The following is a 26,961-nucleotide window of genomic DNA, read 5'->3' on the forward strand; positions in this document are numbered from 1 at the left end:
AGTCCCAATTCCCATCTTGTTTATAAATCTTTGTTTTCATTTAAATGGGATTGTTTATAATTGGCTAGTGATCACAGCCAATCTTTTTTAATGGTAAAAAAGGGGAATTATGATATGGGTATTGTTTTTCATTTATTGATACAAATTCAAGGTCAATTTTGTGATATGTATATTTCTCCTCTTGATTAAGTATTGTGCTTATACTGATCTTTTACAATGTAATGCATAATTGAATACAGATTATAGATAGTTACTTATAATGTCAGAACTTATAGTTAGGTAAGTTAGGTTTTCTAGATATACAGAAATATATTTGAGATAAACAGTCTTCAAACCTCTCAAAGACCTTCAGAAAATGGCATTTAAAATGGTTTAGGGTTTTTCTTGACAATGAGAAATGTCTGCTCCTGGCAGCACCAATTATGTCTGAGAGGAAGATGGGCATCGAAGAAACTCATTATGGAGTTTGCTTTCAACATGGCAAGATTAGCCATTTGGGGAAGAAACTGCTCTTGCCTGTACTACTTGACTGTTGTTGTATAATCTGGACATGCAGGACCCACAGGAAAGTGACTGCTGAATTCAGTCTTACAGGGTTCCTGCTTCATGGAAGAGTCTATCAGACTTTCTGCAGGACACAGAAAAATGACTGACAGACTGCCAATGCAGATGGACAGTTTGAAATTTCCTGCTTTGCTGAGAAGTGTTCCAGACACATTGTGGCCTATGGGCTGAAGATGGATGCCCCAACGTTACAGAGGAACTTCGGGTGACTGTCCAGGCAGTAAGATGTCTCTGTCAATCCTAGTGATTATATATTATCCTTCTGTGGTCTTTGATGGAGTTGAAGACAGATAGTTATAATTATAGTTTTCCTTAGTTATAATAAAAGATAAGCTACATATAGGACTTTGGACTCACAAGGATGGGATGGATGATATTTTTTTTAAATCTTGCTAAATGTTAATAGACAAAATTAACTGTGTTCTTACTTGATAACTGTTCTGTTATATACAATTTGACTGTGTTAAAGTTAAGACCTTTCTTTTTGTTTAAACAGAAAAGAGGAGATGTTGGGGAAGTTCTGTGTATATGTCAATAAATTACTGCTGGCCAATAGGAATATAGATAGGTGGGGCTAGGAGTCCAGGAGGATTCTGGGAAGGAGAAACACAGGAGAGTTGGAGATGTAACGCCATTGGGGTAGGAAGCCCGGAAACCTCTCCGGTAAGAGAAATACTTAGATTAACAATTATGGGGTAATTACTTAAGTCAGAGCTAGCCAGTAAGAAACAAGCAAGGCCAACAGCTTCATAATTAATACAGTGTCTTGTGTGATTATTTGGGGACTAGAATGTGGCAGAGCCCAGGCGGCTGGCGGGGGATATACCAAAGTGGCTAGCAAAGGAAAAGCTTCTCTTAACACCCGTCTGCCTGACTCACAGAAGAAAAGGGGGGCCTTTTCCTTATGACAGAAGTAGAAGCATCAATTTCCATCCTTGATTTCTCCACCTAAACTCATCCCTGAATTTTCGGCCCATGCAACAGAGACCACTAGGTACCCAGGATACAAATAATGATACTCACAAGGAAACCTTTGGGGGTCATATAAAGGAGAGATGGTGGAATGTTTGGGGAAAACACTTGGTTCACAAGAAGACTAAAAAGAAATTCTGAGTGCAGATCAACGTTAACAATGTGCCTATGAAACCCTCCATGTCTGTCAGCCATGTTGGGCTACAGAGCACTTAGAACATGGGTAGTGAAAATGAAGAAAGAAACGCTTGATTATATTTAACTGTGATTAAACTAAACTTAAAAATGCTTTTTCTAGCTGGGTGTGGTGATGCATGCCTTTAATCTCAGCACTTGGGAAGCAGAGACAGGCAGATCTCTGTGAGTTCATGGCCAGCCTGGTCTAACAAGGAGAGTTCCAGGACAATCAGAGATATGAAACCAAACATAGAAACACCTTTTTCTATTCTTGGAAAATGTTTAAACATGTGGGGCAAAACCTGGCTATATACCATATGTATAAACCATACATTTTATGAAATGTGAAAAGAAGCCAAATACTTCTGATGAAAATTCAAAAATTAGCATGTGGAGTTGTATATGTCAAAATGTAGGCTAGCTCTTGGAACCTTAACATGAATAAAACTCAATAAAGTTTAACTTGATTATTTATTGAAATATTTTAATGTATTGAGACAATTGTTGAAACCAATTTTATATTTTTCTTCTTACATGCTTAGTGTGGTGTTGCTGATTAGTTTTTTGTCAACTTTACACAAGATAGAGTCATTTGTAAACAGGGACTTTCAATTCAGAGCCTTCATCAGACTGACCGGTTGGTTGAGCATCTTCTTAACAAATGATTGGTGTAGGAGGGTCTAGCACTTTTCTGGTAGTGCCAACTCTAGACAGGTTGTACTGAGTTACATAAGGGCAGGCAGAGTTAGTAAGCATCAGTACTCCATGACCGAGCTTCAGTTCCTGTCTCCGGGGTTCGGCCTTTCCTTCATGTCTGACTTTCCTTCATGACAGACTGTGTCCAGGTCCCAGAAGCTCAAACAAACCCTTTCTTCTCCAAGTTGTTTTGGTCACAGTATTATCAGAGCAATAAAAACCCTAACTAAGGAAAACTTTAATTATCTAAATGACTAGAGACAAGGAATTTCTGTTGAACAATACAATACTACCCAAGAACAAATGGAAGGTGGATATTGAAAGCGGGGCATGATAGCACACATTTGTAAACCTACACTTAGGAGGCTAAGAGATAAGATGATCATGAGCTTAAGGCCAGCTTGGGCTATACAGAGAGACCTTGTCTCTTAAAAATAAAACTATACAAACTTATGATTATTGAATGTTATTTCTAAGCATTTAAAAAAGCCAGTGGAACACTATGATGGAGGATAATGAGCATCTGTATCTAAGGTAGCCATTCCAGGGGTCTATATTTGACTCCAAGGATACCATCATCTAGAAATGAAATGTTAACTGAGCCTTGTCCAGCTGGCCCTGCCTATGCTAGAGAAGCTGGAACAGTGTATGAGTCATTTGGAAAAGAAGCTGAGGGCTTCTGGTCTTACTCCAGTACCCTGGTCACATCCATATTCACCATCCTTATTCCAGATAATGTTGTATCTTCCAAACACCACGAGCACTTCAAAGAAGCAGAATAATAAACATTGGTGGCTGGGTGCTTTCCAGCAGAGTAATGGCCTGGCGTGAACAAAACCATGAACTTCAGTCTCCAATGCTAGATAAAAAGTGGCAGAAAACAGTGATGAGGATCTTTAAACATTTCCCACTGTTGTTAAAGATAAACTAACTTTCTGGGCATTGGCGGTGCACACCTTTAATCCCAGCACTTGGGAGGCAGAGGCAGGTGGATCTCTGTGAGTTCGAGGTCAGCCTGGTCTACAGAACGAGTTCCAGGACAGGCTCTAAACCAATACAGAGAAACCCTGTCTCGAAAACCCAAAATAAATAAATAAATAGAGATAACCTAACCTTGTTCTGAATAAACGAAAATGTATTTCTCTCCTACAGGACCAATTATGAGCTAACCACATTTTTAGGTTGAATTACGGCACGTACATTTTTAAAAAGTTAACAAGCACAGTCACTACTTTAGAATCTGTGTACAGGTTTCACCTGTATGGTGACAATGCCAGTCTGTAATTGTCTGGGATATTTTCTGACTTTTTTCCCTTTGACCTCTAATTCTCATTGGTTGTTCTCTTCCATGCTAAAGGGATGCCACTGATTACATCACCACTACCTGTTCCCTTGAAATCATAAGTAAAAGTCTATGAGTTAGACGTCAGTTTGGGCTCTCTCTGTGTTTTGTCTGTTCAAGCAGACTGCCAAACGGGTCCACTGCAAGAGTGATGGCTTAGATCCCCGCTCTAGAGAACCTGCGACAGGAAGCCCTTGGTGTCTTACAGTCCACTCCTGTACCTGACCCGAGTCTTGCTTATGCTTCCCACTCGGCGCAAACTGAGGAGACCTTCGTTACTATCTGCACAGAGGAAAGAGAAGGAAGGAACTGGACTTTTAAAAGAGAGACTCACAGAAGGAAGTCCCAGAACTGATGGGAACTTAGAGCTTTAGATGGTGGGAAGCTATGAGCGATCTCCTAGGAGCTCAATTAACCAGCGGTTTTTTCCAGAAAGCAGGTGACTATTCCACCTCCATCCAGAAAAGTGAATTCATCTTCCCTGGTAGAACCAAAGTGATTTCCCTCAGCTACTCCACATGGCACTGCAGTGCCCTCCAGACAGACTGCAGCGTGAGGCTCACACAGTAAACACAGCTTCAAGGGAAAAAAGCTCATGTCAGAGGTCTGCATAGCATGACTATTGGAGGGAGGGAGGAAGGGAGAGAGAGAGAGAGAGAGAGAGAGAGAGAGAGAGAGAGAGAGATTTTCAGCCTACCGTTAAATACTGTCAATATGTTTTCTCCATTACACAACTGGAATGCTGTTACCTAAGCACGTCAGACTCTGCAAACCCCACACCCACACGTTCTGAACTCAGCTGCACCCGATGTGGTAAGGAGGAAGAGTACCTTGAGGAAAAGAGGCCTCTGCTGACAATCAGCAAGCCCCGTGGAGTGAATTCTGTGGAGTGTCTGAGTCACTTCTTATAGCAAGACAGAATTTTACAGCCACCATTTGGCAGAAAATCCTACTTGTTGGGAAGGCCAGACCACTAGATCTGGACAGACCACTGGACCTGGACAGACCACTGGACCTGGACAGACCCCTGGACCTGGACAGACCACTGGACCTGGGCAGACCACTGGATCTGGACAGACCACTGGACCTAGACAGACCACTGGATCAAGACACACCACTGAACCTGGATAGGCCACTGGACCTGGACAGACCACCAGATCTGGACAGGCCCTGTCAGCACCAGGGTTCTAAGTCTTCGGGAAAGAAAGGATCAGAGGTTTTTCTTTCTTTAAGCTCTAGGACAGCAGGATTTGGCAAGTTGGCATCCAGACTTGGAAGCTCTCTATTGAGAAGAGTTAGTTCTAGGAGACCTGGATGAAATCACTAATGCGCAGACACAGTTACTTGCTGCATGCTGGGGAAATAGGAAAGCATGCTGACTGCATTTACTTTACTGTCATTATGTCTCCATGGGGTGAGCCAGCAAGAAATGCAGAGCTCATTAGCATCTTGGGGTGTGGTATGTGTGGAGTGTATGTGTGTGTGTGTGTGTGTGTGTGTGTGTGTGTGTGTGTGTATCTATACATCGCTAAGATAATCAGACTTATCATAATTTCTATTTACTATTGCAGGAATTCTTTCACATCAGATGAACTGTTTCCAAACTATTCAGGTGGGTATATGATATTCTCTTCTCTTGAGTTCACACTTTCAGTCAGTACATGGTTATTGAGAGCCTACTGTAGGTCAGATTGTAGTTCATCCCAGATAAAGAAACAGGTACCTTCTTACTTATCAATAGGTGGTGAGTACCCAAGTTAGCCTACAGTAACTTCCTCTCAGAGTGGTATTGAGCAGGGTGGCTTCAACAACAGGAATTTTTCTCTGACCTTTCTGGAAAAGGTGCAGCAGGGCCGTAGCTGCGTGAACTTTGCTTGGATGGCAGTGAAAGTCTTCTCCCTGTGCCTTTACAGTTTTCCTTGCATGTGAAGGAGGAAGAAAGGGTTGGTGTCTCTTCTTATGGGGAAGCAATACTATTTCAAGGGCCATCATCATGGCCTCCTCTGCTCCTAACCCTGTTATAAAAGATCCATCTCAAAACATCATACCAATAGCTTGAAATGTGATGCATACTTAATACAAAACTCATTATTCTGTCTCTATGACCCGAGCATTCACTATTGCCAGTACCTAGTAGGCCATGTGTCATGTGTGCCATGTATCTACACAGAAGAGGGATGCAGGGGCTGCTCCAGGGGCCAGCCCTTACAGTAATCCGAAAGATAGCTGAGGAAGATCTACAAAGACAAAAGACACTTCAGTCCCCAGGACCCAGACGGTTTAGGCTTTGAGTGTCTAGGGTTGAGTAGAACTCCAAAGTTCAAGTGAGCTCCTGAAACACTGGGGTCAAAGTTCAACAGTAGAGCTCTTGTGAGGCAGGTACTCCATTTCAGGACTTGTCTGCTTCTCTGAAACTGCCTGTGACCAAACTGAAATGGGCAACACAAAACCAAATAAGGATGACACAAATTAGACAACATTGTGGTTGATGGTATAGCTAACCTAAAGTTTTCACAAAGCTACAATGGCAGATTTCTCTTAATCCAGTGATGTAATGCGTGTGGAGTGTGGGCCTGTTTCCTGACAACGTTAAAGCCAGTATCCACTGAGCTCAGTCCCTTAACAGAAAAATTAAACTCTTGTAGGGTTTGATCATCTCCTTGAAATCCTGTGTGGTCAAAAGTAGGATCAAGGGAGAGAAATGACAGTGCCAAGTTCAGGATGAGAAGATCTGCCTGACTGACACTTGGATGTAGGTGAGACCTGAAGAGAAGGTCTCCTGGCAGGAGCTAGCGGCACACACTCAGAGGAGCTCGGTGTCACCCTGGCCTTGCACCCCTGCCACACAATGGGTGACTCCTGGCTGGATCTCTGACTTCCAATATGCAAATACAGACTCTCAGAGTGCTATGCATGGAAGGAAGCAGGGAACACACCTATGGATCTCTCCCCATCCACTGTTGGAATTTAAGAGGCATGTGGGGGCATTTGGGAATCCTAGAATGACTGCTATTTTGGGTCTGCTCTGGGTGTGCGGCTCTCACAGTACCCAGGGACCTGTGGATTATACCAACACTTGTCTGATTTGCACGGGCTTGATATCCGTCATCCAAAGATCTCCCACAGTCAGGTACAGAGGACAAGAAATACAGTAAGCATTTGGCAGAAAAGTGATGCTCAGAGTGTATGGGACTCACCTGAGCTCACGTACACTGGCAGGCAGAATCACGTTAGAAATGAGGAATTTCAGTTGCGCGTCTTAGCGCCTTTGAACAGGCTTGGGAACTTAGGCTCCCCTTTGTGGTGGGAGACTGAAAACTGCCTGCGTGTATGCCCTCTCTTGTTTTCCTTTTGTTTTCACTAACAAAAGGCCTCACTCCACAGCCCAAGCTATTCCCAAGCTCAAGATCCTCCTGCCTCAGCTTCTGAGGGTTGAGACTACAGTCACACAGTGCCATGCAGGATCCCATGACCACCTTAGCTGATGGAGCCCAACCACCAACTGAGGAACTCTCAGAAGCAGCCTGGCTTCCAACTTGTGCTTGCACCTAGCCCAGTGCAGTCAACAGACTAGAGGAGGCAGCAGCTTATTCCCTGGAGCCTTCACTGAAGCCCCAAGAAGGTTAAACTGTCTCCCTCTAAAACCACAGGCTCTAGAACCAAATCCTAACAGGCTTTTCATCTGGTTCCCTCTTGGGTCCGGCTAATGAGTTGCCTCATCTGCCTTCAGTACTAGATGGGTACCTATGATCACCTTTTGGAGTCAGCCTAACTGTCTCAGGCTCTATGAAGTCAATTTTGATAACCCTGGAATAGGCAGCAAGCTCTGGAACATTTTCTTACGCTTGTTTTATTTGTTTGTTTGCTTGAATTTTGATTTTATGTGTACAGGTGTTTTGTCTGCATGTAGGTATCTATATTATACGAATGCAGTGCCCATGGGGGCCTGGAGAGAGTATTGGGTCCCCTAGAACTGGGGGTATGGATACTTCTGACCTTCCATGTGATTGCTAGAACTGAACCCAGGTCCTGTGCAAGAGCAACAGGTGCTCTGATCCATGGAGCCACCTTCCCAGCGCCTTTAATCTCTTTCACTGGTACATGTTCAATGCTGAGCACACTCAGCTCTCAATACTGCTTTGCCTAGTCAATGACAAAGCCATGAGCGTTATTTGTCAGGTGCCAGACACTGGAAGAAGCATATTGCACGCATAATCCTCTCATGTCTCTCAACCGTCTACTTTGATACCCATTTCACATAGAGAAAACTGCGGCATACTGAACACAGAAGGATGACCCAATTGCTCAGTTGTCTGTTAAATGGCAGGAGAGGTGTTGGTATTTGGTCTGTCCATTCGGGTTATCTCTAGGTGTAGGGACATATGGGTAGGTAGATAAAAGCTCCACATTGAGACAAGGGAGAGATAGAGAGCAGCAAACCTTTGAGAATAAGATGGTAAAAGTGGAACAGGCTGTGGTGTGTGCAAGGAAATTTCACAACTAGATTTCTGGGAAAGTGTCCTCCTTTGTAGTCTTAACACTGGCCCCATTGACTAAATATCAACATAGAGCTGTAGAGAAGAATGAGGACAATTGTCTGTATGGATAAGCCCAGGGGTGCTTCTATGATGCTAAGGAATAAAGACATATCAAACAGCCAGTGAAGGACTGTGAGGCCACCCTAGAGATGCAACCCTCCTACATACGACCAGATTCATACCCTTCCTCACCGTCATTCCCTTCCCCATCCCACCCTTTGCCATCCAGCTCTTAAATTTCTGCAGCCTCTGCTCACATCTGCTAATTCTAGGGTTGCAAAAATATGCTCCAGGTATCATTGACCCTCAAGATCTCAGGATGTCTACCTATGTTTGTAGGATCTGACCCTCAAGATTTCAGGATGTCTTCCCACTCAAATAAGTGAACATGAAGTAGTTCACATGCGGAAGCTAGTACATGGACTATAAACACGACACACCCTTAACCATTACAGTCCATGCTGTCGGGGGCTTTGTAGGCGTCTGAGTCCCAATTAGTCCTCTCACTGAGCATTCATGAAGCAAGCCCAATGGCAGATTACGACTGGAAAGCTGAACCTACCTACACATGAAAAATTTTGTTTTCTGCGCCGTTGCCTCTACTCTCCAAACCAAAGATTTTCTTGAAGGACTTGTCTTTCTACTGAACAAGTTCCCTTTCACCAGCCTGAGCAAACAAAACTACTCATCTCAGGAGCTGGATATTCAGTCATTGTCCCCAATGCAGGACAATGAGAGCCATCTGTTTAGGAAACACACCATGACTGCAGTCCATCCCTCAGCTTAAGAGTTCTTCAGATCCTGGATTTTTTTCCATGAGTCTCTAACCACCTGTCTGAATTCTGGAAGTTTCCTGGTAGCTAGAAAGTGCTCAAGGAAAGAAAGTATGCTTTTCAAAACCATTGACAGTTCTGCTGAAAGGGAAACATGCTGGAGGTCACTTCAGGACATGCTGGCCAGGCCATGGGGCTCATATCCAAAGGGGCTGTTTGTGGAAGCTAAAATGCAGTCAGTGCTCACCTCACCATGATCACAGTGCAGCTGCTCTCAGATGCCCCCTACCCCCTCATCACCACCCATGTCCTTAGTGCAGCCTCCCACAGCCTGGCAGGGTCCTGATATGGGAAATTCTTTCAGCCTACATTCTTCTCCATTTTCCTCATCTCTCATGCCCATGAATAAGGAAGAAAAAGCAATTCCTTGGTGCAGAGGAGTGAAAGCTGGTCTAGGGAGAAAGGCTCTGTAGCTAAAGTAACAATGAGACCTCTGTGCTACATACAACTCATCAGGTCTCCCTCAAGCTAGAGCCAGAAATTTGGAGAAACAACCACAGTCCTTCCCATTTTCCAAAGATGCTTGGCAAACTCAGGGGTCACCCCCGTCCAGTGATCTCATATAATCACAGACTTGCAAGACATACACCAACAGAACCCAAGTGACCAGTCTATGAACTTGAATGGACAGAATTCACAACTTTTGTTCCTTAGCCTTCTATCACAAAGTAGTGTTCCATTCTAATGCCAATGCAGACCCCATGGGAATTAGCAGAGGTAGGGTTCTGTCATTAATACGGGGAAGGCATGATCAGACCACAGTGCAGTTAGCTCACAGTAGCTCTTATACACACTGTTACTTTGAAGGGGCAGCACCTACTGCAACCAAGGAGGTTGTATTAGTGTATGCGTTCCATGAGAGCCACAGATGGCAGCAACAATGGCTGGAAATGAATCTTAGGTGTAATCTTGCATGTATGCAATACATTTAAACATCTTATTCCAGGGTCCCATAGCTTCATCTGATCTGCCAAGGACGCTGTGCTACAAATGGCCATAAGAGGCCAGGTCTGGGGACAGGGGAGGGACAGTATTGAGTTGTTCTGGCATGTGAGAAAGGAACTTGGCCCTCTGTGCAGATTTAGACAACTAGGAACTTCTTACCTCACTTCTCTCTAACATTCATCACCACTTCAGGAGACATATCTCACACTCTGTCTCCTCTTTGGTTTTTCCATTGTTCTTGGGTTTCTAGGTGACATAGGCATCACTCTCCTGTGTTGAGACTCCCTTCCTTTGCCTGGTTCCGTTTGCTGTGCTCTCTCTCTCTCTCTCTCTCTCTCTCTCTCTCTCTCTCTCTCTCTCTCTCTCTCTGTCTCTCTCTCTGTCTCTCTCCCTCTCTCTCTAACACCTGTCTTCTCTACTACTCTTGCCTGTCACCTAGCCCTCCAGCACCTACTGGCCACTCCTCAGACTCTGCAGCAGAAGTGTTGGTCACAGACAGACCCAATCATACCATTTAGAAATAAAACATATTTCACTGATGGGAGGTATTTCTGAAACACAGTGGGAAGAATAGACTGTACACTACTCCCAACTGAGAAACGAAAGCTTAACTTGTGAGATGGGTGGAAAGCATCCTGCTGGGTAATTCTAATGGCCCCACTGTAGGGAACCCCAGAGGCCAGACCAGGACCTTTCTCCTGCCCAAATTCCCAGCCAAGGACATTGCTTAGTCACTACAAGCAAGGAGCCCCTAGGGCAGGCCTGTTCCTCTAGGTCAGAGGTGAGGTTAGAAGACTGGGGGAGAGCCAGGGAAAAACCTCATGACTGGTGCTTTAGATAAACACACAGAGCACAGATCCTACAGTCCTTCCCTTGCCTAGAGACATGTCCTGTGAAAGTTTCTCCCAGTAAGGTAGTGGAGAGAATGCCTATCCTATCACTAACCCAAGGAAGAAAACCAGGGCAGAAAAGAGAGAGGGAGGGCTGGAGAAAGGGGAAAGGAAAGAAAACCAGGAAGTTAGCATATACTTGGAAACACAGTGCACTATCAAGTTTGCTCCATGATATTGGAAATCATTTGAGATACGTATTTGTTTCCATTTTGTTTTCCCAACAAAAGGCACTAAAACACTGAAAAAGAAAACTCCCTAGGAGTGTAGTGATATTTTTACTAGACAAGTATTAACATAAAATGTGCTTAGGAGCTTAGCATGAAATGGAATGAGAAACATTGTAACTTTCCTTAATCTGCTCATTTATCCCTTGAAGATGAAAATCCATTCTTATGGGACTATTTCTCTTTCCAAGACTTAGTCATTCATTTATGAAGGACTGTATGGGCCTTCTTATTAATTTACTCCTTCGGGAAAAGACTTCTGGTCCAAGAGAAGACACTAAACTTCACTGTCACAGGAAATCACCATGTCACATGACTCAAGAGAAGAATCCCCAGACTTCAATGCCACAAGAAATACCATGTCACATGCTAAGCTAAGATGTATCAATCTTCTAACATTTTGTAAACAGTACACAAAAGTAGATGGCTGCCTTCTGATCTAAAACCCTGGTTCACCCTGCATTGCCAAAAACCATTCAGAGTCACAATCTACAGGTAAAATGAATACAGTACTAAATTTTTAGTCACATAGAGAACTCATGGTTTAAGATACTGTATAATGGGTTAAGACAGAATTCACGAGGATGAAATCTCTCTGGTTCTATTTTGTTCTTTTGTTTTGTTTGTTTGTTTATAGAATCATCTTCAAACTGTTTCTTAGAATCCATTTTGTCTTTTCTCGCTATTATTAAAAAATCTAAGGTGGATACTCTCACCTTATTATTAATTTTTAAAAACCAACCCAAAATGAAAATTACGTGCATTAAAATGCTGAGTGTTTACAGTCAGTGTGTTCCAAAAGATGTCTTTGTTTTTCTTGTGAGTACTCTCATAGTTGTTTAGATTCCCTCTTGTCCACAAGCTTGCATTTTAGGATTTAGAATGAATACATGTGTGAGAACTGTGACACCCTCCTGTGAGACCCTCGATAGGCTATCATAGAGGCGCCCACAGAGTGAGAAGAGGGGACATGTGTCACAGGAGGCAGAGGCTGCAGCTAACTCCCACCTCCTCTGAAAAGCCTCAAATGACACCCAGGGAATCCACCTAGCTTCTCAGGATTCTCCTTTCTGTGGTTCAGAGCAGAGAGCATTTATTGGTATGCCGTCACAATGGATTTCAGGGATACATCTTACTCCTTAGCTGCTATGCCTTAACCAAACCAAGTGTCCCAACCTTGAGACAGCTACATTTTGGGGTAAACTGCTCACGCTCCTTCTGAAAGAGTGTAGCAGGTGTATGAATTTTCCTTCTCACATAAAATCATGATTCATTTTTAATGAACTCTCTAGAAAATGAATGTAGTCCCTGGAGACCGGGGACCCTGGGATTTTTCCAGACAGACACAGGTAGCAGGTGGAGGTGAACGGGTGGAAAAAGATGAGCATGAATAGTCTCGCTGACATACCCCTTGCTTCTGGAACTCCTGTCACCCAGAGGAGCATGAATAGTCTCGCTGACATACCCCTTGCTTCTGGAGCTCCTGTCACCCATAGTCTCCAGCAGGCCTCACCTCTCCTCCTCCATAAGTCACTCCCCAGGACCTCTGTGCTGGTATGTCATCAAACTCAGTGTCCATATTCACTTGTAACTACTCCCATCCTGGTGGGGCTGAGAAATGGGCTCTTCCCACTCTCCAGCTGGATTTTCTTCATTTGTCTTCAAGAGGAGGTCATCCTGGAACTATGACCTCAGAGAAATAGACTTGACCTATTCATAGCAGCCAAAGTCCTACTCTACAAGGCTTTAGAGTACAACAGAATGCTTAGGTGACAAGGGAGTGCTTGCTATGGAGTCTGTGAGTGAATGAAGTATTCCAGTCCTAAGTACAGGGAAGTACTTAGAATTATGTCACTCAGGAAGTCTAATGCAATAGTCAGAGGGGACAAATCCACCAATGCTTTTGCTTTCATCAAAAGGAAGGAGCCCCCACCCCATGTTCTACAGTTTCTCTACTTCTACAAAAGTTTGTGAATAGGGTATGACAAAACTCTCAAAGTTGATAAGACCTGTCAAAAATGGCTGGGAATCCATTTAATCTTATTTAGACTCATTAAAGGTTAACATGGTTAGTTAATTTTTGTTGACTTGAAGGATTATAAATAGCCTATTGCAATCCCCAACCCCCAAAAGATCTGGTTTTGTTGTGGCTTAGGAAAAATAAGCAGAATTATTGTTTTTAAAATTAGAAAGTCTTTTTCTCCAAATATTTTTAAGATGCTGAAAAACATCAGAGATAACCACCTATTTGTGCATAAAGCAAAGTTCAATGAACCCAGGGGTTGAAAGGCCATGGTTCCCACACTACTGATGCTACAAGCTCATTGAGTGGTGATGCCTAGTACCAACTGGCCTCTGCAGGAGGAACCATGGTCTCTGAGCTCTCAATCAGTGCTTCTGTTCTCATTCAACTCCCAGAAAGACATTCTCCTGTAGGATATCCTTGCTACCCCAAATGCCTTGGACTTTTTAGCACAAAGCAAATCACACATAGACATCCAGCTCTGAATTTTAAAAAGAAACATCTGCTAACAGGTTAAAAGGAGAAGTTCAACAACAAGCAGTTCCTTAGACTGGCTTCCGGGACACCCTAGAAAACTCTAGACACACAATGTTAGTCCCACACTCTGGAGTCTAGAGGAGAGGCGAGAATGCAGGATACACCCCTGGGCTTAGACAGAAGCACTCATTCATTCTCCCCTGCAGGCAGCAAAATCTGCCTGCGAGTTTGGGACTCACAGCTTGTCCTCTAGGGGAACCAGCCATACCATGTACTTGGGGGGGGGGTGACAAAGAGCAATCTGGTTCTCCATGACTTGGTTTTCCCACCTATGGTCATATAAAATTAGTTCACCTAGTTTTTATGGCTATTGTGTAAATTAAAAGTGACACAAGCACATATAATATCCAGGATAGTGTCTTGCCTTGCATGCAGAACCAACCCAATGAATGCTAAGAGGTAGTATTATTACTCCAGTCTCCCACACACAATTCAACCACTGACCCAAAGCCATCTCAGCAAAGCTTTGAAACCTTCCCCCAAGTTCCCAAGACAGCGTATTTCTGTGAAAAGGGGAGAGCTCTAATACATGTGAGAAACATCCAGAAACCTCTCAGAGTGGTTGAGGTCTGGGGTCCTACCTCAATATCCAGACAGTTCAGAAGAAGCTGCATGCTGTCACCAGTCAGAACTGGCTGGTGAGGGTGTGGCCTTTGTGCCCCCAAAATGCATCAGGAGCGTGTGTGAAGGGAATCCCCATTCTTCCTCCTCTGGCTCTAGAGCTGTCTGTTTTGAAGCCCGGAGCTAGCAGCTCTAAGTAGGCCTGGGGATGGGAATGACTACCATAAAATTCCTCCTAGAGCCCTGATGGTCCACCTCTCTTCTGGGAGGTTCTGACCCAAAAGGCAAGCAAAGTCACTCCAATCCTGCTTTCCTCAGGCTAGTGCAGGACAGGAGAAACAATCACCGGACAACCTAGGGCAGGCTCTTCTCCTAGAAGCCAGAATCTGAGAAGTTCATGCAGGGAGAACCTGGGAGCTGTCCACAGCCCCACACCAGCACAACCTCCAAATGCTTCCCCTCCAGGCTTGGTAGGAACTGGAGACGAGCAGGATGGTCAACCGAAAGTGTACTGGGAGATGAGGTGAGGAGGGCTGTGATGATTTGTTCCCCAGCCAGGAAGAGAGGAGGAATTTGGAGATAAACAGAGATGCTCTTTCTTTGCAATGAGCACTCTATGCCCCTTCCCACAAGTGGTCTCGAAAGCCAGATGGCTGGGCTGAAAAGGATTCCTGCATCCACCAAGCCATCAGAAACAACCAGGGCGATTTATCTGGGGGTTGCAAAGTGGGTAGACCCAACTCTGATCCCAGGTCAAGAAGCTGGGTCTCCCCTCATAAGAGGAGCTGTGCACACCCCCTTCCGCTGAGACTCTCCACACACCCTCCAGGTCTAAGCTAAGGATCTTTCTGCAGCCCAGCTCCGTGCTCCCCCACTCCCTTCTTTGCTCCTCCCAGGTGCAAATCTTGAAGCAGCCGGGAGAAGGTGGCTCCGGGTGCAGCCTCCGCCCTATAAGCTCCTCTGGAGGGTTGGGACCCCAGCCTACATGCTGAGCGCTGGGGACTCCCCTTTGCTCTCCACACGTATACCCCTAGGGATCAGGCAGGAGTCCCCTTTCCCATTCCGGGACGTGGAGACCTCCTTGACGCCCCAATGCTGTCAGAGACCGCGGGTGTAGATCTACCGACCCGGATGCGAAGATGAAGGGGAGTAGAAGCGAGCGGGTGCTGGAGAGGAGAGGGGCTGTGATCCTCTTGGAGCCAGGAACAGCGTCCTCGGTCCATGATCTGAACATTCAGTCACCGCCCAAGATGCCAACGCATTCAGAATGTAGCCGAGAGGTTTGTTTGTTCCTGGGGAGGGAGCTCTTTCTACCCTAGGCAGAAGCAGCCAGCCTTCCTAAATACCCCGGGGCAGGAATTCCAGGAGCAGCTTCCCACCTCTGGACCTCCCAGGTACCTAGCCCCTCCCCCTGCATTTACACTTCCAGGCCGGCCGGCCTCCCCCCGCAACCCCCACCGGACTTCAATCTCTTTTCTAAATCCTTTTCAGTGACCACGCTGGGCTGTCCATTTGCCCACATTAACAAAGCCTTTCTGTGCCCTCACCCTTAGGCAGATCTCAACCTCTGGCTGCCTCCCGCATCCTCAAGAGAGACCTTTTCCTCCCAGAACCACTTACTTCACCCACCCAGATCCGCACTTGGGTTTCCCACGGCACAAAACCTTGAACGAAAGCCACTCTGAGGATTTTATTATCGAGTTGGGGGTGGCATGCTCAAGTGGCCTGACCCCCACCGCTCTGGACGGAGACCCCGGGTGGCAGCAGCCTTCCCTTAAGTCCCAGCTCTCCTGGTTCTCCTTCTCTGCCCCTACCCAGCTGCGACAGGCAGGGGAAAGCATTGCTAGATCCCAAGCCCTCCCTCGACTGGAGCTGCAGCAGGGAGCGAAAAGTCGAACTGCAAGAACACAGTGAGAGAAATGGGCAAATGCGTTAAGGAAAGGGGAGCTGGGGGAAGGGCGTATGCAAGAAATGAACAGGCACCACACCAGGTGAGGACCACGCGGAGGGTCACAAAAGTTTGCAGACTGCTGCATGGCACCTGGTTGCTCAAGAGCGAAAAGGGTCGACTTCCCTTCTCTAGGCAGAGTCTCTCCAATGATCTGTGTCAAAGGGACCCGGGGATTTGGACTGACACGACTCAGAGCTGGGTGACTGTTCTCTGCTTCCCAGAGAGATGGCCTAGGCAACCTGACTAGGAGCTGATCCCGCGCTCTGCGTAAAGCAACAGGCGGCTGCACCTTACCTTGCGCCAGTCCTGGCTTGGGATGGCTGCTCCATCCTCGTGGCGCAGGGAGGAGGCGTTTGGTGCATATGCCTAGGGGTGTGCGCGCTGCCAGGGCTGAAGCGGCTGCCACCTCCAGCAGACAGCAAACTGGGTTGCCCACCCTGACCCGGCCCGCCGGCCGGGCTCCGCTCCGGAGCTACCGCCGCGGCGGCGTGGATGCGCTGTGGTCGGGGCGCAGGACGCAGGCTGTGCGTGGCGCGGCTGGCGTCTTTGCGCGCCGCCACCGAGCGAGGGTGCGGCCCCGGGCTGCCGTGTGGGGCACGACTTGGCTTTCGCTGCGGCGGCGGCCGCTGCAGACCCTGTGCGGGGAGCAGGAGCCTCTCTGGAGGTGGAGACAAAGATGCGAAGGAGGCAGAAAGCCACTCGCCAACATGCAGGCGGCTCAGTCACTAGAGGCGACTCGCCTCCAAACCTGGGCTGGGCATGGAGGAGGGGCGAGGCTTCTGGGGACTAGAGGAGCTAGAACGAGTGAACGTGACAGGCAGAGCTGGCTATCACCTCGCTGGCACCGGTTTCTGCCTTCTAGCTGGAGGGTCCTAAATGGGGAGGGGAAGGACTTCAACGTTTGCTAAAAAAAGCCAGAGCTGAGGTAGGAGCCTTAAGCCTCCTCTGCTCTAGCGCAGTTTCAGGACAGGTTGCTATGGGCCCATTTTCCCCCTCGTTTCCTGATTACTAAACGGGGCAACTGTTTAGCCAAGGTTCATTGCTGTCAACAGGGGAAGAGCAAATATTTAAAATTAATTCTACAAGTGACTTCTTAGTGGGTGCCAAGTACTGTGCTAGCCTGTTGTGAAGAAAGATGAGTGAGAGAAGAGATAGGGGTCTCCATACCCCCCCCATGGTTCCATTGTTGGATTTCCAAATGAGTCTACCCTGAATTCATGGTACCTAACATTTAGGCAGTCATTTGTAGCCCCTAATCCTTGGCAGCCAGCCAGTATCTCTTCCTTCCCCAGGATTCCCTGTCCCTCCCAGGGATGCCTTTAAAGGTGCAACAGAAAGTCTCTTGAGGTTGTGTGTGTGTGTGTGTGTGTGTGTGTGTGGTGTGCGCGCGCGAGCCCTAAAGGTAAACAGAAACTGAGACAGAGAAACAATTGTTGGTTTCCGTAATATTCTTATTTCATGACTTTAATTATAAAGTCAGCACCAGAAACCAATTTAAGAAGGTTGAATTACTTGCTTTTCCAGGCTCAACAATCACCACGGGTTTTCTGTCTCTTTTGTCCTAAGCTTCGCCCCAGGCCAAATCAAACTTTCTCTTCTCTAAACTGTCACAGACTTTCATCTCCCATCACTTGTAGAACTGACACGTTGATAGATTTTTATCATCTCACTCACCTGTGAGACCCCTTGCAGGTGCAGCATTCAACAGTGATGGTATCTGCTGAGTCCACCAGATACTAGGAATGCTTATCTAGTCTAAGATCTTCTTCAAGAGCAGTGAACCCAGTGTCCCTGGAATAAAGGACTGTGTGATGGAACCTTTGGGGAGTACAGTGATTTCCGCCGGCCCCTTTGCTGACAGCACACTGCTCTTCCTTCCTCTTTGCTCCTAGTTCATCTGCTCCCAGGGACCATCTCACTGCTCTTTTGAGTTCATTCCTACAGGCCAGAAAGACATGCTGTTGAGCTCATGCACAGGGCAAGAGTCAGGCATACTGCAGCTAGCACCCAGAGCAAACCCATTCCAGATGGGGATCCACCAGAATAGTCTTTAACATTTGGTGACCTGTATCAAGCATGTTGAAAGCCTCATGACATTTTCCACATTTGCAATGATGCTTTCTTATTGCAGATGCATTTAGAAGAAACTGAACAGTATTTCACTGCTGAACTCTGAAGGTAGGTATATTGGTTCCAGACACACCTCAAAAATGCAAACCACTGACACTCCTATCAAAAAGCCTCACATTAGATACTCTTATATTTCATGGCTTACATTTCTAATATTTCACAATGTGATTTGATTAGTCTGGATTTCAATTATCATTGACTTTATTTATTTATTTTTTTGCTGTTTTAAACTGAGACTCTTAGGACCTAGAAATAAATACATATGAAGAGCAGGCATGCAATGTAGTATAATTATTCAGAGGGAAATTTGGCATTCTTACTGAAAGTATAAAATTTGTTTGTGGTGCCAATGACCCTACTTCTCACAACTCAGGAGATGACTGATAACATATAACTGAACTCAACTGTAGAGGTGCTTGACAGACTGGGAGAGAATGAGAGATGGATAGTGAAATATTTCAAATGTTAAGTTGTTATAGATGGGATAAGTTTAGTTGAAGGTTCCAGAGGCACAAGATGACACAGAACACAATGGGGTTCAGAATCTGGGCCCTATAGATCTGGTTTATATCCAGGCCTTCCCAATTGTTGACTATACAATCTTACATCTGAAGCTTTAGTTTCTCTGCTGTGTGATTATCTTGATGCTGAGTTTGAAATGAAATAGAACTAATGTCCATAGCGCATAAATTTAGTGAAACATAAAAAAACAACTCCTGACTGTGGCTCAGATAACCTTTATGGTGGCTTTCTGGTTTGGTTGCCTCACCAAGTTGTCAACATGACTTGTTGACTGTTGGTGTCACCCATGCTATAAAAAGGGTAAATGACAGGGCATGGAGTTTGTCACCTCTGCTATAAACTTAGATCTGTTTTGTAGCAACCAGGAATCAAGTCCAGCTCTGCAAAATATGGTATTTAATATGAGACTCTGGTTGGTTGTTTCCTCTGTTTGTGCTGACGTCCAATTAAAAAACGAAACAGGAGAAAGGATGCTTCTTGGAAGCTCTGCCTATAACTTAGTTAGTGAACCAGAGAAGGAACTTAGTGTGAAAGGGTCAGGAAACTGTCTTACCTTCAGGGTCACCTCCAAGGTGCTGCTGCTTCAGAGATGGGCCATTTATAAAAAGTTGTCTGCACACTCAAGAAATGTTACAAAGATATCCAGGGAAATGGGATTTAGTGATGTTTTCTGTTTAGGGTCTTTTAGGAATGGAGTACATTGTTTCAGGTAATTCGTTCTAAGAACCTTTGCATGTACAAGAAATTCCTTCAATTCTGCACCACATTCCCAACTGAAACATTTCTACAAAAGTGTCAACCCCTGCCTCTTGGGGGGGGGTGGGAGGGGAGGCTGAATTTTTCAAATTCAGAGAGTTGGGGTACCTGAAGCCCTGTTGTCTATGGAATGAAACAAATCAAGGCATGGAGATGTTGCTTCCACAAAACCTTTGCTAAAGGTATTCCAGGTAGCAGGAAGCCATTGCAAAGCAACCTGAAGCAGGAATTTGGGCAAGGAGCCCCCTTAAGAGCATGCTTGCTGCGGGGCTCACTCTCAAGCAAAAGAAGGCTGTGCTGTGCTTAGCCTTGAGCTCCATGGGAGCTGAGGGCCTGGTGGTGGTTTCCTTACACAAATCTCTCAGGGAGCTCTAGGTCTTTCTCACTGGGTGTGGCTTGGTTCACATGGAAAGGGAGACTCAAATGTAATCAGACCTCCCTTTAATAATGACTACCTGGTGATTCATGAATGCCAGCGACACAGGCCTTCCCAGTATTTACAGAAAGTATCAGCACACAAACTAGAGAACCACCAAACCATCTGACTATTTTTGACAATGAATCAACCCTTTTCCAAATATGGGGCCAATTTTATAAAGAATTGGAGAAATAATCAGTTAATTACATTAATAAGGTTACATATTGTTTGATTTTAACAATGATTCCATATAGTAAAGACTGAAGACTTTACCCTGGTCTGTAATTGAACAATTCCTATTGTCTCATAAATACCTCCAGTTTTTCACCAATCAGTTCATGCCCCCATGACTGAAGGCCAGATTCATACGCAGAACATAAGCTTGCTATAAACTTATTGAAAGGATGAGTAATCCAGAACTGCTTACTTTTCCCATCTCCAAAGCAGCAACGTCACTTCTGAACTATTCCACGGGGAAACTAATTAATTCTCTGAAACTGGAAAATAGTTTGAAGTTCCATGGTACTTTAAAAGCACTCAAGAACACTAATATGCGCAATAAAAACATTATTATTACTTCCCTGACATATCAATGGTGAATAATCCCCTCTTAATGTCTTTGTTTGAATATATCCAACACATTTGCAGAAGTAATGTATTGTTGGCTCGTTTCTCTTAGGGACACCTTGTGTGGACTGAATAAGTTGTGGCCTCTCCTAAGCTCTATTGTGTACTCACTTTTTAGTGTTGAGAGCTTCTATTTATGCACATTGTTTACCAGGAAGGTGACATGACGTCAGCCTTCTGGGGTTCTGTCTTATTAGGCAGAATGGGTTTCAATGGGCAGCAGAAGAGCTCTGGCCTTATCCTGTCATCTTCCTACCGACCTGAGCAGTCTAATAGAGATTCTTATCTGACTGAATTTTCTGGAAATTTTCTAAGAATTACCTGTGAGAACTGGGTTAGGCCATGGCATCTGAATCTACCATAGGTGAACCCTACATGGAATATACACGTTTGTCCACCATCTGTAGAACGAGTCTTCAGCTGTCACACTGGGATAATGTATGTAAGAGAGAGTGGCTCCCTAGATGGCCTTCAACCGCGGCTGCAACTATTGGGGCCACTTTCTGCGTCTCCCTTAGCGTTTTCTTCGTCTCCTTGTTTAAATGAATTCACCTTTCTGCTTAAGGTAGTTCAAATTTCGTTTTTGTCAACCAGGACCAAAAGAATCCCCACTAATACTGCCTTGAAGAAGGATTTGAGGAACGCCTCCCGGAGAATGTCTGACTAAAGCTTAGAGACAGTGTCTGCTTGTGTGCTTCCGCAGAATGGTTTCCTCTCCCGAAGTCAGACACTCAGTACACGATGGAAATCAGCTTCTAGAAATACAAATGTTACCTCAAATATAAAAACCCAGCAGCAGAACAGCTCTTGGCTAAATGAAGACGTCCTGAGGGCAGAGGACTGGGTTATTTGCCCCATGCCCTGACAACTGGAAGAGAATTTTGCACGTTTGTGCATTTCCGCTTAGTGAATTCATGTGTTTCTACCCCCTCCTCACGCGCATTGGAAATAATGAAGAAGTACATTTTGCTAACTCATTCTATAAACCAGCCACGATATTGAAGCACTCTCAGAGCCCCACTCAGCTTCTTAAAGCCCCGAGGGTGTGGGCTGCCCGGCTCTGGATCAAGAGGACTTGTTCTCATAGATTAAATAGTTTGCTCTAGGGCACCCATGTTCTTTTTTTGCTGTGATCATGATTTAAACCTAATGTCTCCAAAATGTTTTTTATCTATTGTATCACAATCCCCTTAATGTAGCTCGCCAAGGAGCAGAAGCCTGTCCTGGGTGGTAAGCCCCCACTATCCATAAAACTAACCAGCTTTTCCCCTTCTCATGTCTTTCTGCCCCTCTCAGAAACCCACCAAAGCACTCAAACCCACCCCTTGTGCAACAGTCTATTTCCCAGCTAACCTGAGCATGCGTCTAGCCTACTTACTCTTGGTCCCCAAAGGAGAGGGTCTTTATGAATTAGATTCCTCACTTTAGTAATAGGTACTATACAGGGCATATGATTCAGAGTGCCCTCTGTGATGGCCTGGACATCCCTCCTGGGAATGTCTTAGTGACCAAATAGAAAAAAACCAGCTTACCTCAGAGAGCCCAGATCATATTTTTGAGTAAGGCTCAAAAGCACCAGGATGGATATCGCCATCTCTATCAAAATTAGGTCCACATGACTCATAGCGATGAATAGGTGAAAAGTACCCAAATATTGACCAGCCAAGAGAAAGACAAAATATATCCATGCAATTATTATTTAGAATATCGTTTGGTCATACGAAGAACTGAAGTTAATTTACTATTTCAAACTCTCTGGGTGAAAGAACTTTTGAAGTAGGTGGCACTGTTTTATTCATTATGAAAATGATTCCCCTGGCATCTAATTAGAATCTGATAGCCTAGTGGCCTTTCCATTTTGACCTGTAAGCCCCCGGGTTTTCTAGGCTCTTTTGTTTTTCCAGCATCCTCTGCAGTCATTACCTCATCTTATCTCTGATTGAAAGCCGTTTCCCTCCCCTGCTTCTATACCTTTGAATCTTCTCCTTTTGTTCCCAACATTTTTATGATTGGGACATTTAAAGTTATTTTATCTTAATTAATTTACTATCCAACAGTTTCATACCTGTATATGATACATTCTGCATACACTTCCTCACATACACTCTTTATTATCCACCCTCCCCAACACCTCAATTTTTAAATTTGTTTGTTCATTTTCTTTTGTTTGCTTTTTTACCCACTAGATTTCTGCCAGGGACACTTGCGTGGACATGGATGGGAGTCTATCTGCAGTAGCATAAGTAGCTCATCAGGGGTTATAGATGGCTTTCTACACACTCCCAACAGTCCTTGACTGCCATTAACTATGCTGAGTGAGGTGAGGCCCGGTGAGGCCCTCCCATCTATGATTGAGCGTTCACACAACCCCTGTGAGTTTATGAGCGTCACGTTACTCTCTTAAGACAGTGTCTCACCATCCTCTTCTCTATCACCCACCTCTTAGATTCTTTCTGTCCACTGTGCTGTGATGTCCTCTGAGCTTTCAGCATGTGATTATGGGTGTTCTACTTAAGTCTCAGTGCTCAGTAGTCACTTGCGCTAAGCACCTTGACTATCCTCAAGTCTCCATAGTAACTGTATTCACTACAGTGATGAGCTTCCTTGACTAAGGCTGAGGATAAGACTAAACTATGGTTATAAACATAAATAGCTAAAAAGCAGTTTGGTAACAAATTAATTCATGGGCTTTTGGCCAGAGCAATGGCATTCCTCCCTTAGAGCAGATCTCAGATCCAATTAGGAATCAGTTGGTTGGCTGCACCCCTAGTCAGCTGCAACACTCAGGGGATTGGGCCCTACACCTTGCCAGGGCAGCACACTAGAACTGGCCCTGGTGGCGTGAATATGGCTGAGTAGGTGAGTTGACACCAAGGGCATGAGCCAGGCATGGGAGAGCTGGGCCCGTCCCTCACCTGGACAAAGCTGGAGCCGTGGTGCTGGTGGCACAGGCAGAGGCAAGCAGGCAGCCTGACCAACTCAGCTATCATGCAGGCCCAGCTTCAGGGTTGAGTTGGCCCACCCGTGCAGAACCAAAGATGCAGGGTCTCCAGGACACAGGCCAACAACAGGATATTTGAGAGGAGTCCTCGTGTGGCTCCAGTGTTGACAGTGTGGCAGAAAGCAGAGGCTTTGAACTAGACCAACAATTCACCTATTGCAATGAGCATTTATAATCAAGGCTGTTTGGGTAAAGGGTAGAGTGGGTGACACACAATCGTACACCACAGCTTTCACTGCAAGATTCTTGTTGTCGTTGCTTGTTTGTTTTCTCTTTTCTCTTTAATTTGATCTTTAGTTTTTAATTTTTTATTATTTTTATTTTCTTTTAAGGGGAGGTTGTAAGGGCAGAAGGCAGACAGGAGGGTTGGAGAGATGAAGGAGTTTGCAGCGCATGATTTGAAGTTAAATAAGAATCAATTGAAAAGAAAAGAAATAAGTTGATTACCACCGTAACAGCTGTGCCATTCCTGCACCAGGAGGCACAGTTTGCCTAGCAAGTTATCATGGCATGCAGAGTCCAAAGCTGGAAAAGATACTCACTGACCCTTCCTTTCCCCCACTGTCTGCAAAACAACTCTGGAGGAGGCTTTCAGCTCAGTTCCAGCATGGCTTATTTACATTCTACAACTAAGGTGTGTAGCACCTTCAGCAATAGGATCTTAACCTTTAATTTCTGGGGTCAGCCAAGAGCAGTGGTCATGTTTCCAACACCAAGAAATGGCACAGGACTAGGGTAGAGGTGTACTGGTTACATTGATTGCAACATTCCAATTTGTGTAAATATGTTGGACTATCACATTGTACTCCCTAATACATATGGTAACAAGTGTCTATTAAAAATAGACATGTTTTTTTTTAAATGAAGCCGATGAGTGAACCTTGAAAGCATTACTGCCTACCAGAGAAATTACTTTGCAAAGACTACGTACTGTATGACCCCATCACATAAAACAAGTATGACAGGGGGATCTACAAACTCAAGGTATATTTATGTTGCTTGAGGCTGGACTTGGGGCTGAGGTTCCTTTTGAAGAGATGGTTGTGTTTTAAGATCACCCAGTGCAGCAGTTGTACTGATCTGTGCAGATACTAAAAGCTGTAGAAACGTGTGCACATGAGTTCCAGCTAAGCAAAGCTATTGTGGTTCCATACATGAGATAGCAAAGTTAACATTAGGATGCATGATGACTCTATCTTCTTATTCTATCTACTAGTCTTCCTTCTCTCCAACTAGATAACAGCCTAGGAGGCTAGAAGCACCTCAGTGTCCAGACCATCTCATTTCTTCCTTAGGTTGCCTTTACCTACCATGTCTCCTTGATATTCTTCAGATGGAGATTTGCACCTGTGAGGTCTTTTTGGAGTTTTATTCTTACCATTTGGCCAACATATTCTGAATTGAGGTTTTAAAGGAAATGAAAATAGAGAGCCGAGTGAGATTAACAAATGATGCTGAAGGTCCTCACCAGCAGCTACATATTCTAGTTACTTTTGCATCCCATCCAAGATGTTTGCATCTCCAATTGGTTGCTCTATGCCTGTTTATGAGCTGTGACTGGTTGATGAGGCCTCACCTCCCTCCCCCTGTTTTGCTTAGGGAAGCCAGCACAATATTCTTGCTAGTTGGTCTGGAGTCAGTTCAGTATTTAATTATGGGGTTGATTTCCTTCTTTTGTACTAATGTTTTCTCCACCCCCGGGGGTGTTTGAAGGATCTGACAAGGAAGCTTTCTGGCCGTCCAGATTTCATTGTAAGAAGCCAAGAGCACTAGGGAAAAGTCCTCCCTATATTCAGGCTGGGGTTTCAGTCCTTCCTCTAAACTTAAGAACACAGGAAGCCCCAGGGAAACCATGGAACTTCCTAGGCATTGGTTTATCTCTGGCAGAAAATGAGAGAATTTATCCATGGTCTCCAAAGCTCCTTTTAGGGCAGGTATTCCCCCAAACAGGCCTGATAATCTCCAAACACAAGCATCTCCACAGGTTGGCTAACAAAAGCTGACAAACACAAGGGAGTGCAGATGTGTTTGTTGGCTAATGAAGTCTCACTTGCACAGCTTTTTGCTGGGACATCAGCACTTGAAGGAGATTTGTGTTCTGAAGTCCCTCCAAGAGAGTTAGCAAGCCTATAAGCAGTGGGTTAGTGAGGGACCCCGAAAACATGAACCTGAGTGGTGTGCTGTCAGGATACCCACATAGATACATCCTCCAGTCATTCTACCACACAGACATTCAGTCCAATGTGGGCCAGATAGCGTGACTTCTGTCAGAATATACACACAGATAACCCCTCCAGCATGGGCCTAGGCACTGTACTGTGTCTGAATCTTCCCTCACAAACACTTTCTGCAGTGTGGGCCTAAGTGGAGTGCTCTGTGAGGATACCCACACAAATACCTCCTTCAGCCCTGTCTGGGTGGTAGGTTCTGTCAGGACACTCCCACACAGACGTTCCCTCCCAGCATAGGCCTGGATGGTGAATTCTGTCAGGATTTCCACACAGACACCCGCTTTAGTGTGGGCCTGGGTGGTATGCTGTGTCAGAAGATTCCTACACAGACAACCATGGGCATTGGGGTGTGCTGTGTCAGGATACCTACACGGTTGCTCCCTCTAGTATATGGGCCATGTGGGATACTATGTCAGGACACACACATGGATACCTCTCCAGTATGGGCCTGATGGTCTGCTCTGTTAGAAGACTCCAACACAGACATCCCTTCCAGTGTGGGTCTGCATGTTGTGTGGACTCCCACACAGACACCCTCTTCAGCAAGGTGTACCCACACCGTGTGATACCCACACAGCTATGGAGAGACCTCCTCAGGGCTGCCCAAGTACATAGAGGGTGAGTATTGCATAAGTGCAGTCTTACTCTCTGCCTTAATCTTTCCTGAGGCAGTTGCCTTCATTCTATTTTCAGTGCATTGCTAGCAATGTGGCATGGCCTACTGGCAGTTGCTCAAGAAACTTTGAGATCATATTCCAAGAGGGAAAAGTACAACAGTCACATGTGGCCAATGTGCTGCTTCTGTGAGCCACGGTCCTTGCTTCCACACTGGATAAGTGGGGGAAGCAGCCGACTTGCTTGGTGAGAAGGAGATGGAGGCCTGTGAAGCAGGTTCTTGAGTAGATCTGGCCCATACTCTGCATACGAGGGGTCAAGGAAGCACTTCAGCAGAGAAGAGCCTTCTCAAGAAAAGGGCACCAGAAGAGCTGTTTTCTTTCTCTCTACACAGTCACCCTTCCC

General features: G+C 45.3%; 1 protein-coding gene and 1 long non-coding RNA gene across 4 annotated transcripts in view; one reads left to right on the forward strand and one right to left on the reverse strand.

The window, feature by feature from the left end:
• Nucleotides 1-16,782, reverse strand: part of Lrrc3b (leucine rich repeat containing 3B) — an 87,910-nt gene extending 71,128 nt beyond the window's left edge. The window contains exon 1 of one of the 3 annotated variants that reach the window (XM_005076412.4): nucleotides 16,551-16,782. The gene's annotated coding sequence lies outside the window, so the exon portion shown is untranslated. Of the gene's footprint in view, nucleotides 1-14,325; nucleotides 15,208-15,432; nucleotides 15,566-16,550 lie in introns of those variants that run through there. The other 2 variants (XM_013117942.3, XM_013117941.3) reach the window with 2 other exon arrangements.
• Nucleotides 15,562-23,951, forward strand: LOC110342073. Its single transcript, XR_002384064.2, has 3 exons — nucleotides 15,562-15,699; nucleotides 18,388-18,434; nucleotides 21,304-23,951. It is a non-coding gene; the product is annotated as an uncharacterized LOC110342073 (long non-coding RNA).
• Nucleotides 23,952-26,961: the final 3,010 nt, after the last annotated feature.

This window comes from Mesocricetus auratus, unplaced genomic scaffold (genome assembly GCF_017639785.1).
Source record: "Mesocricetus auratus isolate SY011 unplaced genomic scaffold, BCM_Maur_2.0 Super-Scaffold_100006, whole genome shotgun sequence".
NCBI classification, from domain to species: domain Eukaryota; kingdom Metazoa; phylum Chordata; class Mammalia; order Rodentia; family Cricetidae; genus Mesocricetus; species Mesocricetus auratus.